Source organism: Pongo pygmaeus, chromosome 10 (assembly GCF_028885625.2).
Source record: "Pongo pygmaeus isolate AG05252 chromosome 10, NHGRI_mPonPyg2-v2.0_pri, whole genome shotgun sequence".
NCBI classification, from domain to species: domain Eukaryota; kingdom Metazoa; phylum Chordata; class Mammalia; order Primates; family Hominidae; genus Pongo; species Pongo pygmaeus.
Genome location: NC_072383.2, coordinates 47443818 through 47459362, shown reverse-complemented (window position 1 = coordinate 47459362; position 15545 = coordinate 47443818). Strand labels below are relative to the sequence as shown.

The 15545-nt window shown below is 48.9% G+C and overlaps 1 protein-coding gene across 2 annotated transcripts in view; it reads left to right on the top strand.

Moving 5' to 3' along the window:
• Positions 1-16: 16 nt before the first annotated feature.
• Positions 17-15545, top strand: part of NCKAP5L (NCK associated protein 5 like) — a 37310-nt gene continuing 21781 nt past the window's right edge. The window contains exon 1 of one of the 2 annotated variants that reach the window (XM_054445542.2): positions 17-160. The gene's annotated coding sequence lies outside the window, so the exon portion shown is untranslated. The remainder of the gene's footprint in view (positions 161-15545) is intronic. The other variant, XM_054445543.1, reaches the window with a different exon arrangement.

Here is a 15545-nt window from a genome sequence, read left to right as displayed (position 1 = left end):
AGGCGGGGTCAGAGTCAGGGGCGGGGCTCCCCGGCCCCTTTAAAGCCTTGACATCAGGAGGCGGCTCCGGCACCCCCCTTTCTCTGCCCCCCGCCCCCAATCCGCGGCCATGGACCTGGCGGATCCGACCTGCCCTGGCCCAGCTGAACACCTGATTTCGGTGAGTTCTGGGTCTACTTGGGATTGAAAGGGCGGCGAGTGCGGGGGGGCGATCTGTAGCTCCGGGCCGGGGGGAGTGGGGTGTGGAGGGTAAGGCTCTCGTGGCAGTACAGGGTCGGAGAGGGCGTCGCGGCTTCCTGCCCAAACCCTGCTGCCCGCCCCTCCGTCCCTCCCTCCAGCCGCACCCTCCTCGGGGGTCCGGCTGCGACTCTGTGCACCCCCACCCCACCCCCTCCCGCCCCCCGCGCCATCCTCGCGCACACTCCGTGGCCCCGGAAGGGAAACTTTCGGGAGTGGGGGATGTTCCGGGGGCCGGGCTCCCCTCCCTCTTTGTAAGCACTGACCTTGCCCCAGCTGCTCACCCCACCCAACCCGCATCCCACCGTCCGGGTGCCGCTTAGCGGTGCCGGGTTATTGCGGGGGGAGGGGCTCTCTCCCCAAAGCGCAGGCGCGGAGACGAGCCTGGGGCTCCCTTTCGCACTCTTTCCATTCCCCGTGGCCTGGGGCGGTAGGGCCTGGGGAAGGCGGGGAGAGGCGGAAAGACCGGGTCTCCTAGAGAACAGCCCTTCAAAGGCTTTGAGGGGCTGCGGGAAGGAGGAAGGACCTGGTGGGCTGCACGCTGAAGAGAAGCTAAGGGAGGGAGAAGGGTTGGTTGGGCAGGGAGCAGGGACAGGGCAGCGCCTGCAGAAAAGGCCCTCCGGGTGCTGGCTGCGGTGCCAGAAGAATGCAGAGAATTCATCTGTGCCCGACGCTTCCCTGGCTTAGCCCCACTAAGAAAGCGGCTGCCCGGATCCTAGCTCCCCTCTCTCTGTCCTGGGCCCCAGGTCCCGCGTTGTCTCCAGTCCTGGCACGGCCCCAAGGGCACAGAGGGCCCTCACCTCCCACAGGCCTGGTTTTCCAGGCATCCCAGGGCTGGATCAGCCGAGTCCACCTAGTCTGTCCAGCTGCTACTACTTAAAGGCCTGCCTTGCTGAGGAGCTAGGGGTCTTGGGCTAAGGAGTTCTCTGGCTGTAGAGGCAATCCCTCCCTCCCACTTCTCCCCCTCTTTCATGGGTCCTCCTTCTTAAGCACAATGGTCAGCCAGAGGAAGTGGCCCGGGCAGGGGTAGCCTGGGGAGCAGTAGAAAGAGTGTCAATGCCTAACCGTTTTGTGGTCAGTACTTGGGGAAAATGAACATAGTCCATTTGCCTTGTTGCAGACCCTCCCTTGCAGACATTACACCATCTGGTTCTCTGAGACTCCTTGTGTGACAGGAAAATTCACTTCTCAAATTGGTCCCCCCATCTTCCTAAAAACAACCTGGGATTAGTGGGTTTCCTATCCCAAGGAAACCGTGTGTATTCCTGTCTGGGGAGATATTCCCATGTTCAAGCTTGTTTTCAAAGTCTATGGTCTGTGCATGAGGTGGCTTCGTCCCTCCAGCATCTTTCTCCAGCTCTGGCCCTCACAAAGAGAGTGAAGACCTGGAGGGGCAGGTGCCGTGGTTGGCAGGGAAGAAGGATCTTCATGATAGGCCGGTGAAGACTTAAGTGTTTGAGGACCAAGCGGGTATCAATAAAGACAGAGTCAGAAGCTCTGGTCCCTACTTTTCCTAGCTTGCTGTATGACCTTGGCCAAGACAGTTTGCTCTCTGGGGCTCAGTTTCCCCATCTTTAAAACTCAGTAGTTGGACTAGATAGCTCTAATATTCCCTTCCACTTTTTGACATTGAATGGTTCCACTGATGGGTGAATCTATAGGGGAGAAAGGTCCTCTGGCAGAATGGTTCCATTTAGAGAGAGCTAACGTGTTGGGTGTGCTTTAAATTGCAATTACTTAGGATTAGAACCCTGGGTAGAGAGAACAGATTCCCTTATTCTAAGCCTGAGAGTAGACCTTGTCCCACACACCACTGGTGCCTTGGGATATGAACTCCTGCTCCTGCTGGCTTGGGTTTGGCCCACCCATCACGCCTGTGGTGAGACATCCTGGCCCTTTGAAGAGGAGCTGAGAGAGGAGGAGGCAGCCAAGGGCCAGCAGGGTAAGCAGATTCCCAGGAGACAGTTTACATCTCAGCTGTTGGGACTTGTTTTAGGATCTGGGCCAGGTAGCACAACACACTCACCCACCCGCCCTCTTACAGGAGGAGGGCAAGGAGGGCCCCACTGCTTTTGCCCATCCCACCCCCAGCCCTGCCCACCTCACTGCTGTACTCACACCCCCAGGTCCCGGGCAAGGGGCTAAGGAATCTTCCCCACCGCCCTCATCCAGCCCAGCCAGCCTCCCAGGCCCTGCTATACCAGCCAGTGGCAGCAGTGAGGAGAAGCCGCCCCCACCCCACCTTTCCCAGCCCCTTCCCTCCCCAGGGTAGGAATTCCCAGGAGTTGGGCTCTCCAGGTTGGGACTTGCTTTCCAGCCCAAGAGCCAGAGGTCTTGAAGTTCTTCTTGTTTGTTTTCATCCTCGGTCTCCCAGGTGAAGGGAAATGTTGAAGGAGAGGTGATGGTTAAGGAAGCCCTGGGTTTGCTCATGTAGGGGCACATTCTCACTGGGTTACTTTTCCCTCTGCTGGCTCTCCTGGGCCTGGGAAGCCCTCTGCCCTGAGCCCTGCTGCCTGTGAGGGTGAAGCTGCAGCAGGAGGTGTTTAGGTTAAATCCCAAGGAAGCCTTCCTTACCGCTGTGAGCCCTTGGAATGGATAATGGAAGCTCCCAGGGAGGTCAGTTTCCCAGAAAGTGGCTAATGCTGGAGTCACTGTCAGACTGAAGGATGCAGCTGTTACTAGGCAGAAGCTGCTGTTCCCTCCTGGGGTGTGGCTCTGAGGCTGGCCAGCCAGAGGCCCCGTTAGAAGCAGGAGGAGAAAGGGCCCTTGCCTGATAGCCAAAGTGGGGTCCCTGACCCCATCATGCCTGAGTCACCAGAGCTGCATCTCTCAAAACAAGTGCCCTTTCTAGCCCCTGCTTCTCAGCCCCCTCCCCCAGTTCACCACTACTCTCACTGTCTCCTTCGACAACCCTCACCCGAACCTGGCAGGTTCCCCGAGCCCCAGTCTGGCTGCATTAATGGACTGATTGGATTTTCTATACTTGGCGTTTGGGATTTCTGATTGAACATGCAAATTTATGTAAATCAATCTGGGATCTGCCACTACATCAAAACAACACAGAGCATAGGCTGGAAGGAATCCTAGAGACAGTCTAGTCCAACGCCCTCGTGTTAAAAATGGGGAAACTGAAGTCCAGAGGGGGAAGTGATTCATGCGGTGGTGAGTGTCAGAGGCAGGACTCCTGATTCTGCTCTGTTACAGGGTCCTATTCTGCCTTAATGTTTTATGCATGAGGTAGCCTGGCTGGATTTAAAGCAGAGAGGGCCAGTTCTGAACCTGAGATAGCAGAAAGCTGGGCCCTTGGAGAGTCAGAGGGTTATCGCAGGACCCCCCAGGGGTTCTGGTCAGCTTTGTAACATGCTGAGGAAAAACAGCTTCAAATCCCTGAGAACAAGACCCATAATATTTTCCCCCAGACACTGACCTGGAAGGTTGGAGGCTAAGGTCATTTGTTGCTGCCTTTCTTGGCCCTTGTGGTTTCTCGGGAGCTTAGATTTTGTCTGTCCCGGCATCTGTCACAGTACCAGGCACGCAGCAGGCTGTGGATGGACCTGCATATGCAATGCCTCCATCTTTGTTTACCCTTCCCTCCTAGTTTGAGTCTCTACTGGTTCCCTCCAGGGACACAGTGGGAAAAGGTCATTGGTCTCTTAGGATTCTTTGCCCACCGTCCTCTGCCCTCCTGGAGGGCAGACGCCAACTGGACCTCCCCTGCAGGTTTCTACGGCACTGGCCAGACAGGCCTTGCTGTAGGAAGGATCTCTTTATTTTAGGATCAATACCAAGGATGCAAGGGGGCTTCAGAGATGGGCTGGGGTCCCCAAGAAGCAGTCTCCCCCATTTCTTGACTCTTCTTGATCTGATCTGCCTACCTGGCTGTAAGGTGCTCCCCTCTCCCACTTCATGGACTGTGCCTGTGGCGTAGGGCTGTTCGGAGGGCTGAGCGCTCACTTACCCTGTGGTGCCTGGGCATACTGTATAGATGTGGAGGTGCCTGAGGCAGCTGTCATCCTGCTTTGTGATACTCTGGGAGGGTGGGACATGGGCTCAAGAACAGAGGCCTTGACTCCCAGCTAAGGCTACTCACCAGGCCCTGCCCAGCAAGGAGGGGGCTTGGGACACATATCTGGGTCTTTCTTCACCTTCTCCCCAAACCCAAGTCCGGAGGACTCTGGAATGAGTGCCCCTGTCTTCAGCACCTTCCCAAAACACTGCAGATGTGGAACTGGCATCCTCACCCCCCACCGCCCAGCAGCCCTCAGCGCCTGTGTCTCTAGTTCTCTGTGAGGGGAAATCCTTCTCCTTGGGCCTCAGTTTCCCAGCCAGTGTTCCTGGATTAATCATGCATCACCACTGGGGTGTGGCATCTGCTCAGTAATTACCATTTTCCCAGCTCTGGGAGTTACGCAGATGAAAGAGGAGGCCAGGCTGTTATTAAGGTGAATTATTGTTGCTGTTATTACTGATTTCTAAAACCCAGCAGCTGCTGAGAAGAGCCCAGTCAGGCACAGCACTCTGAACCTTATGCTGGTCCTTGAACTCTGGGAATTCTCCAGAGTTCTCCAATTCTCCAGAATTCTGCAATATTCACTATGCTTTTTTTTTTTTTTTAATGTATAGATGTCTTAAAGGAGAGAAGACCCCATTCTGCTGCTCCTGCTGTTACCTGCAGGGCTTGAGTGACAGGTGCTGCTTAGGACCTGTGATCTGCATGTCTCCTCACTCTTATGTAGTTCAGCCTGAAATTGCCCCTGCCCTTAGACACTCTGGGTAGGCCAATGGTCAAGGTTTTTCTAGGCAGGGCTGTGAGGGGCCCTGGAACTCCTGTTCTCCAGGAACTCTCCTGGAAGTCCCGTGCTGGAATTCTGGGGTTCTCAGCAGTTGCAGTTCCCAGGGGCTGATTTACCTCACTCCCAGCTGGCTTGATGTGGGAGCTGTAATCGGCCCTTCTGTACAAGGATCTGTTCAGACACCCCCAGAACCTGCCCACAGCAGCACCAGGCACTTCCAGGAGTCATTTACCCCACTTGCCCCAAACTTCCCCCTGCCCTCTGCCTCTGCCCCGACCAGACTGTCCCCCTTCCCAGGGACCTAGAATAAACCCAACTTTTACCCAGGTGGTAGAGCCCCTGACCAACTTCTGAATAGTGGTGTTACCATGCCCACACCACAGCCTGGGGTTAGGAGGGCCTCTCTGCTAACCCAGGGCAAGATTGCTGGAGAAGAAAGGATGTGAAGGCATCAGCAGCCCTGGGTTGGAGCCCCTACGTTCATCTGACCGGCTGCCTCACCTGCTCCCTTGTCCTAGGGGCCTGGAAGAGGGTGGATGCCACAGCTGGGAGGAGCTTTGGAAATCAACTTGTTGAGTAGTTTGATTCCTTCTAATATTTTTTGCAGTTTTATAAATATAATTTGAAAATTGAAATCTCTGCTGGGCATGGTGGCTCATGCCCAGCACTGTGGGAGGCCAAGGTGGGCAGATCACTTGAGGTCAGGAGTTCAAGACCAGCCTGACTAAGACAGTGAAACCTCGTCTCTACCAAAAAATATAAAAATTAGCTGGGCGTGGTGGTGTGAACCTGTAGTCCCAGCTACTGGGGAGGCTGAGGTGGGAGGATCGCTTGAACCCAGGAGGCAGAGGTTGCAGTGAGCAGAGATTGAGCCACTGCACTCCAGCCTACAGTGAGACCCTGTCTCAAAAAAAAAAAAAAAATCTCACTCCCACCTCCCTCGCGTTCTCCCCCATAATCATTTATTTGTTTCTTGTATATCCCTCGAGTTTCCTTACACAATACCAAACACACACAAATATATATTCTTTTTTTCATTCTTACCCAAAATACAGTGTAGCATGTCTACGGTATTTGTTGCCTTACCTATTAGCAGTACCTGGGTGTGCCTGGATTTCTCCTGCCGCCTATGTCAGCTCTCCTGTTTCTGGCTGTCTTAGTCTGTTTGAGCTGCTATAACAACATACCATAAACTAGGCAGCTTAGGAAAAACAGAAATTTATTTCTCACAGTTCTAGAGGCTGGGAAGTCCAAGGTGAAGGCAAGGGCAGATTTGGTGTCTGGTGAGGGCCAGCTTTCTGATTCCTGGACAGAGGCTTACTGTGTCCTCACATGGTGGAAGGGGTGAGGAATCTCACCAGGCCCCTTTTCATAAGAGCACTAATCCCATTCATGAGGGCTCCACCTCCATGACCTATTTACCTGCCACAGCACCACCGCCCCGCTGCCCCACAATAGCATTACCTTGGGTATTAGGATTTCAACATGTGGATTTGGGGGGATACAAAACATTCAGACCATAGCACTGGCCTTGACCAGTCATCCCAGGGTTCCCCAGTTGGCCCCAAGTCATGAGCAGTGTTCATTCACCTTTGTATACCAAACTTCATTCAGTTGCCAGGATTCAGGCCAAACCGGCCTCTGAGGAATTCTCAAGCCATATGAGCGGCCTGTTCATTCAGCCAGCAGATTATTTAGAATTTACTGTGTGCCGGGTGCTGTGCTAATCTCTGGGGATACAGTGGTGATCAAAAAAGTCCACGTTAATCAAGTAATTAAACAGCTTTATAATTATAGCTGTGATAAGGTTTGCAAAGAAAGGGCACGTGCTATAAGAGCAAGTGCTCCAAGGACCCACCCCACCTAGTGTTGGGGGTGGCCCGTGCCCAGGCGCATGACATGGCACACATGCTGGGAGCAGGAGTCAGGCCAGGACTGCAGATGTGAGTACCACGTGGCCTAGAATGCTGGCTTTTTCAACTTGGCTTGAGTGGCTTCTCTTCTCCCCACTCCCCCAGTCTGTGGGATGTCCTGGGCCCCTTGAGTTTTATTGTGTCCAAGACAGGAGACCCCCTTCTCTGCCAGATGGTGCTGATCATTTCTCTTCCCCCCACCCGCATCACATCGTCTTCTATTTCCCCAGCTCTGAGCCTGCAGGCTCCTGAAGCTGGAGCCTTTCTTTCCACTCCAGGCTGAGGGGAAGTTGGGGGGTGGGGATGGGGGTTTGCTTCTCACTTCCTCTGTAGACAGCACCTCACTTCCTGTCCCCCAGGCTAGAAGAAGGCTAAAACTCTTGGCTTTGCTGTCCCTTCCTCTCTCCTCCCCCACTGCTTTCCTGGAAAGCCTACAGGCCTTGAAGGAGCAAGGCAGCATCAAAGCCAGCAGCTTATGCCTGAAGGCCTTGCCGAGCTCCTTACCCCACCCTTACCCCGCACAAGGGACCTGACTCCTCAGCTGCAGTCCTTTTCTAGATGGGATATTCTTCTCTCCTGTGCCCTGCAGGGGAGAGGAGTCAGAGGGCTCACCCCCATTTTACAGGAAGGAAACTGAGGCCTAGAGGGGTGCCAGCTTCACCTAGGGTCACGTGGTTTGGCTGCATGAATCTCAGGAGCAGAATCCCAAAAGCCTGACTCCTGTTTGTGATCACAAACAAGAGCAGAGCCCAGTGGGGGCTTGTGGGTGAACCAGAGCTGTTTTCTCCTCCCAGCATAGAGCTGGCAGCTTGGGGTGTCACCTCTGGGCTCTGGCTGGATGGTGCCCACTAGCTGAGCACTGGAGTTGCTTGAGTGCAGAAGGCATATTGGCTGGCCAGAGCTTATTCTTTTTGTAGAAAGAAGCCAGGAGATGGGGGCCTGGGCGCAGTGGCTCACGCCTGTAATCCCAGCACTTTGCGAGGCCAAGGTGGGTGGATCACAAGGTCAGGAGATCGAGACCATCCTGGCTAACACAGTGAAACACCGTCTCTACTAAAAATACAAAAATTAGCCAGCCATGGTGGCACGCGCCTGTAGTCCCAGCTACTCAGGAGGCTGAGGCAGGAGAATCGCTTGAACCCTGGAGGTGGAGGTTGCAATGAGCCGAGATCGCGCCACTGCCTTCCAGCCTGGGCGACAGAGCAAAACTCCATCTCAAAAAAAAAAAAAAAAGGCCAGGAGATAAAGTTTGGGGGATGGGCACTAGGAGCTGGAAGGGTATCTGCCCAGCTCTCCTCCCCTTGCAGATGCAGGCTCCCAGGCCCTATTGTCTCAGACCTGGGAGAAAATACTAATAGCTGATGTTTCAGTGATCAGCTCTGCCATCGCCTCCAGGAGCCTCTCTGCCTTGGTTCCTCCTGTGGGGCCCAGCATGTGTCTCTGGTTATGCCCAGGATATTGAAAAGATGCCAACTCTCTAATTCGGCCATGGGATAGGAGAGGAGTTAGTTATTGGCATGGGCCAGGGAAGCAGGAAACCGTCACCTTCAAATGTCCTTAGATCCAGCTGCACTGAATCATTCTGGTTCCATATACACACAGAGGTTTCTGCCTCCTTACTTCTGTTGCTGCCCTTCCTTCTGTGTGGAATGACACCCTTCCCTTTTCGTTGTATGTAAACCCCACCTGTCTTTACCTTCTGTTCACTTGATGTCTCCAATTCTGAAAAACGGTTTCAGCTTCAGCTTAATATTTCTCTCCTGATTTTTAAAGTTCTTCAAAAGACTCCTCTTATGGAACTTCCTTCATAGTACAGCTATTCACATGTCTGTTTTCTTTTCTTCCCTTGAGGCAGAGTCTTGCTACGTTGCCCAGGCCGGTCTTGAACTCCTGGGCTCAAGCAATCCTCTGCTTCTATGCATTCAACTTTTTAGAATCCACATATGAGATCATGTGGTATTTGTCTGGGCCTGGCTTATTTCATGTAACATAATGTTCTCCAGATTCATCCACGTTGTTGCAAATGACAGGATTTCTTCCTTTTTTAGGACTGAATAGTGTCCTATTATGTATATATAGCATCTTTTCTTTATCCATTCATCTACTGATGGATACTTAGGTTGGTTCCATATCTTGACTACAATGAACAAACATGGGAGTGCAGATATCTCTTCAACATCCTGATTTAATGGTAGTTCTATTTAAGGGTTTTTAATTTTTTTTTTTTTTTTTTGAAGCGGAGACTTGCACTGTCACCCAGGCTGGAATGCAGTGGCGCAATCTCAGCTCACTGCAAGCTCTGCCTCCCAGGTTCAAGCTATTCTCCTGCCTCAGCCTCCCAGGTAGCTGGGACTACAGGCACCCACCACCACGCCCGGCTAATTTTTTGTAGTTTTAATAGAGATAGGATGGTCTCAATCTCCTGACCTCGTGATCTGCCCACCTCAGCCGCCCAAAGTGCTGGGATTACAGGTGTGAGCCACCACGCCCGGCCTTTTTTTTTTTTTTTTAAATACAGGGTCTTGTTGTGTTGTCTAGGCTGGTCTTGAACTCCTGGCCTCAAGTGATGCTCCTGCCTTGGCCTCCCAAAGTGTTAAGATTATAGGTGTGAGCCACTGGGTCTGGCCTATTTTAAGTTTTTTGAGAAACTTTCATACTATTTACCATAGTGGCTATACTAATTTATATTCCCTCCAATGGTGTACAAGGGTTCCCTTTTCTCCACATCCTTGCCAACACTGATTATTTTGTCTTTTTTATAATATTCTAAATGTATGAGGTAATGTGGTTTAAATTTACATTTCCCTGATGATTCGTGATATCGAGCATTTTTTCATATACCCACTGGCCATTTGTCTGTCTTTTAAGAAATGTCAGGCTCTGCACAGTGGCTCACTCCTGTAATCCCAGCACTTTGGGAGGCTGAGGCAGGCAGATTGCTTGAGCCCAGGAGTTCGAGACCAGCCTGGGCAACATGGTCAAAGTCTGTCTCTACAAAAAAAATCCAAAAAATTAGCTGGGCGTGGTGATGCATGCCTGTAGTCCCAGCTACTCAGGAGGCTGAGGTGGGAGGATCAGCTGAGCCCAGGAGTTTGAGGTTGCAGTGAGCCATGATGGCACCACTGCAACCAGCCTGCACTCCAGCCTGAGTGAATGAGATGTGTGGTTTACAAATATTTTCTCCTATTCTGTAGATTGTCTCTTTAATCTGCTGTTTCCTTTGCTCTGCAGAAGCTTTTTAGTTTGATGTAATCCCCTTTGTTGCCTGTGCTTTTGGGGTCATATCCAAAAAGTCATTGCCCAGACCAATGTCATGGAGTTTTTACCCTGTATTTTATTTTCTCCTAGTAGTTTTACAGTTTCTGGTAAGGTTTAAGGTTTTTCTGTTTTTTTTTTTTCCCAAGACAAAGCCTCGCTCTGTCACCCAGGCCAGAGTGCAGCAGCGCGATCTCGGCTTACTACAACCTCCACTACCTCCACTACCTCCTGGGTTCAAGAGATTCCTGTGCCTCTGCCTCCCAAGTAGCTGGAATTACAGGCATGAGCCACCACACCCAGCTAATTTTTGTATTTTTAGTAGAGATGAGGTTTCACCATGTTGCCCAGGCTGGTCTCAAACTCGTGACCTCAAGTAATCTGCCTGCCTTGGCCTCCCAAAGTGCTGGGATGATAGGCATGAGCACTGTGCCCGGCCAGGTTTAAGTTTTTAATCCATTTTGAGTTGATTTTTGTATGTGGTGTGACATGAGGGTCCAATCTAATTTCAGTCTTCTGCATGTGAATATCCAGTTTTCTCAACACTAATTACTAAGGAGACTGTCCTTTCCCTGTTGTGTGTTCTTGGCTTCTTTGTCAGTGATCAATTAACTGTAAACATGTGGATTTATTTCTGGTCTCTCTATTCTGAACCATTCATCTAGTATCTGTTTTTATGTCAGTACCATGCTATTTTGATTACTATAGCTTTGTAGTAGGTTAGTAGGTTCTTCCAATCAGTTAATGTGATGCCTCCAAGTTTGTTCTTTTGCTTAAGAACAAACTGTTGCTCAGCTTATTTACCTGGCTTTACTCTAGGATGTGGTGTGATAGGTAGCACGGAGAATTTTGGATTCTCAGGGGTAGGTTCAATTCCTATATTCTAGAAATAAGAGGATTTTAACCTCTATTGTTTACTCTATCAAAGTAATTCTTTTGTCAGACGTATTGCTTTGGCTGTTTGGGGTCTTTTATGGTTCCATATGAGTTTTAGGATTTTTTTTCCCTATTTCTATGAAAAATATAATTGATATCTTGATAGGGATTGCATTGAATCTGTAGATTGCTTTGGGTATTTATGGACATTTAAAAAATATTAATTCTTCCAATCCCTGAACATGGGACATCTTTCCAGTTATTCATGTCAATTTCTTTTATCAGTGTTTTATAGTTTTTAGTGTAGAGATCCTTCACCTCCTTGGTTAAACTTATTCCCAAATATTTTACTATTTTGTACTTTTTTAGGTAGTTCGTTGTTAACATATAGAAAGGCTACTGATTTTTTTTCTTGCATGTCTTATGTCCCCTATAGACTGAAAGCTCCAAGAAGCCCAAGAGCTGACCCTTCTCTGAATTGCCCCCAGCTATATATCCAAGCATTGCATTTCCTAGTGAGTTTGTCAGACCAGAAATATCTGTAGAATGAATAGGTTAGTACTATTTGCCAGAGAGAGTCACTGCAGCCTAAGATTGGGTTGAGAACTTTTTTTTTTTTTTGAGACAGACTCTTACTCTGTCACCCGGGCTGGAGTGCAGTGGCACGATTTCAGCTCACCACAACCTCCGCCTCCCAGGTTCAAGCAATTCTTCTGCCTCAGACTCCCAAGTAGCTGGGATCACAGGCGCGTGCCACCACGCCCGGCTAATTTTTGTATTTTTAGTAAAGGCAGGTTTTCATCATGTTGGTCAGGCTGGACTCGAACTCCTGACCTCATAATCCGCCCACCTTGGCCTCCCAAAGTGCTGGGATTATAAGCGTGAGCCGCCGCGTCCAGCCTTTTTTTTTTTTCTTTTTTTTTTTTTGAGAGGGTTGAGAACTTTGAAAGGGTCAGAGACAAATCTGAAAATGTTCCTTCCTCACCCTCAGTATGGTTTGTCCTATGGGTCCTAAGAGCCATTTGATGGAGGATAGTTAGGGGTCTTTCGGGGAACCTGATGAGCCCATGTATGTTCTTAGCTGTCCCTTCTTTCTAACCTTCTTTCTGATGAGAATGAAAGGAGATCACCAGTTCTGCAGGGGGCAGGGTGGCTCAGGGCCTGATCTGGTTGGTAGGAGTGGTACACTGGCAGAGGGCGTGGCAGGGAGTGCAGAAATACAAGGAAGGGCCTCTCCTTGGGGAGCTCCCCTTCTAACAGTATAGGCAGTCCCCTCCCCTTCACAGGGAATGTTCAAGAACATGATGCATTGCATTTGGAAATACTGATCTTGCAGGAGGCACTTGAAGAAGATAGAACAATGAAGCGGCGTGAGTACAGGAAAGCTTGTCCAAAGAGTTGCTCTGGGGCCAGACAAAGGCAGAGCTTCGAGGGTTGTGTTGAGGGCTTTGGTCGTTTCCAAAAGCAGTAGGACGTCATGGGAAGATTTGAAGTGGGAAGAACACAATCAGATTTATAGTTTTAGAAGGTTGCTATGGTGGAGCTCCTTGGAAAAGTGTTTGTGGCAAGGAAAATACAAGATAAGCCAGGAACATCTTATGGCAAGAGAGTGCTTAAAAAAAAAAAAAAAAAAAAAAAAGGTAGCACTGGCCCGGTGTGGTGACTTACGTCTGTAATCCCAGCACTTTGGGAGGCCCAGGTGGGTGGAGCTCTTGAGGTCAGGGGTTGGAAACCAGCCTGGCCAACGTGGTGAAACCCCATCTCTACTAAAAATATAAAAATTAACCAGGTGTAGCGGCACACACCTGTGGTCCCAGCTACTCAGGAGGCTGAGGCATGAGAATCACTTGAGCCAAGATCATGCCACTGTACTCCAGCCTGGGCGACAGGGCAAGACTTGTCTTAAAAAAAAAAAGGAAGCATGTTGAAAGAAGGACCCAACCTGAAAGATTCTCAATGACCAATGGCCATAGCTGGAATTTGAGCAATGAAATGTGATGATATTATTGGATTATAACCCAAAGATTAAAATAAATATCCAGTTCATCCATACCAATATAAATACATGATTAAATGGGACGAAGGGACAATTCTTCCTTATTGAAAACTTGCAATTAATAAATATAGGAGGAAGATAAGAAATTGAAAATTATGTTTTAGAACACCATAGTAATTGCTACAAGCAGGATCCACTGATTTTGGTAAAAAATTGCTGGGTGAAAATTTAAGGAGAAACAGGATATTTACATAGTCTCAAAATATTGCCCCCCAAAATATTTAATTACAAAAGGAAAAATAGTGACTTTATAATGGAGAAACCAATTAATAGATACTGCCTAACCAAGTGATGAGGTTAAAACATCACCAGGAACAAGAAACCTTGATATCATGTGTGTCCTCAGATATAATGCCCTGGGGAAGGCATATCACCTCTGTGGTATTCTTCTCAAAGCATATAACCTCAGTCTAATCAGTGAGAACATCAAACAACCCAAATTGGAGGACATTCTCCAAAATGTTGACCAGTCCCTTCAGAAGTGTTAAGATGATAAAAGGTAAGGAAAGGTCGAGGGATTGTCATGAATTGTAGACACTAAGGAGACTGGGTGACCAAGTACCCTGTGGAATCCTGGATTGGATCTTGGAACAGAATATTGATAGAAAAACTGATAATATCCATATAAAGGCTATAGTTTCATTTTCTAAAAATTGTTCTGCTAAAGAAAGATGTGGAACCATGAGAACGTGCTACTATGTCTTTTTTTTAAGTACGTATTTATACATAAAGTAACACATAGGCACACAGAAGAAGAGGTGGAAGAGGGGTGGGAGGAGCACGGGAATGTAATAAGCAAGGGAAAAGTCATCCAGGAAGAAGTGGATACCCTCAAGAAAGTGAAAAGACAGCCCACAAATGGAAGAAAATATTTTCTTTTTCTTTCTTTTTTTTTTTTTTGAGACGGTGTCTCACACTGTCGCCCAGGCTGGAGTGCAATGGCGCTATCTCGGCTCACTGCAACCTCCACCTCCTGGGTTCACACGATTCTCCTGCCTTAGCCTCCTGAATACCTGGGATTACAGGCGCACACCACCACACCCGGCTAACTTTTTGTATTTTTAGTAGAGACGGGCTTTCACTATGTTGGCCAGGCTGGTCTCGAACTTCTGACCTCATGATCCGCCCACCTCGACCTCCCAAAGTGCTGGGATTACAGGCTTGAGCCACCGCGCCCGGCTGGAAGAAAATATTTTCAAATCATATATATATATATAAATATAAAATAAAGGACTTGTATCTAAAATATGTAAAGAATTCTGAAAACTAGGCTGGGCAAAGTTGCTCATTCCTGTAATCCCAGTGCTTTGGGAGGCCAAGGCAGGAGGATCACTTGGAGGAGTTCAAGATCAGCCTGGGCAGTATGGCAAGACCCTGTCTCTACAAAAAATTTTAAAATTAGCCAGCTGTGGTAGTCCTAGTTACTTGGGAGGCTGAAGTGGGAGAACCACTTGAGCCTAGGAGTCTGAAGTTACAGTAAACTATGACTGTGGCACTGCACTCCGGCCTGAGTGATAGAGCCAGATCTTGTCTCTTAAAAAAAAAAATGTAGGCCGGGCGCAGTGTCTCATGCCTGTAATCCCAGCACTTTGGGAGGCCGAGGCAGGCAGCTGACTTGAGGCCAGGAGTTGGAGACCAGCCTGGCCAACATGGTGAAACCCCATCTCTACTAAAAATACAAAAATTAGTCAGGTGTGGTGCACACGCCTGTAATCCCAGGTACTCAGAAGGCTGAGACAGGAGAATCGCTTGAACCCAGGAGGCGGAGGTGGCAGTGAGCTGAAATCGTGCCACTGCACTCCAGCCTGGGTGACAGAGTGAGACTCCATCTCAAAAAAAATAAAAAATAAAAATAAAGAATTCTCACAATTAGATAATAAAAAGACACAATCCCCGATTTAAAAATCAGCAAAAATTTGAAAAACATTTTTCCAAGGAAGAGATACAAATGGCCAATAAGCACATGCAAAGATGCTTAACATCATTTGTCATCAGGGAGATACAAACTCAAACCACAATAAAATCTCACTTCACACTTACTGGGTGGCTGGAATCAGCAGATCAAATAATAAGTGGTGATGGTATGGAGAAATTGGAACCCTCGTACACTGCTGGTGGTATTATAAAATGGTACACCTGCTCTGGGCAACAATCTGACAGTTCCTCAAATGATTAAACCTGCAGTTATTATATAACCCAGCAATTATACTCCTAAGTATATACCCAAGAGAAAGGAAAACATACATCTATACAAAAACTTGTGTACTGATCCACATTTGCAGGGTCCCACCAACTGCGGGCCAAAAATATTTGGGGGAAAAAAATAAAAAATAACCATAAAATAAGAATAATACAATACAATAATACAATAACAACTATTTACATAGCATTTACACTGTATTAGGTATTATAAGA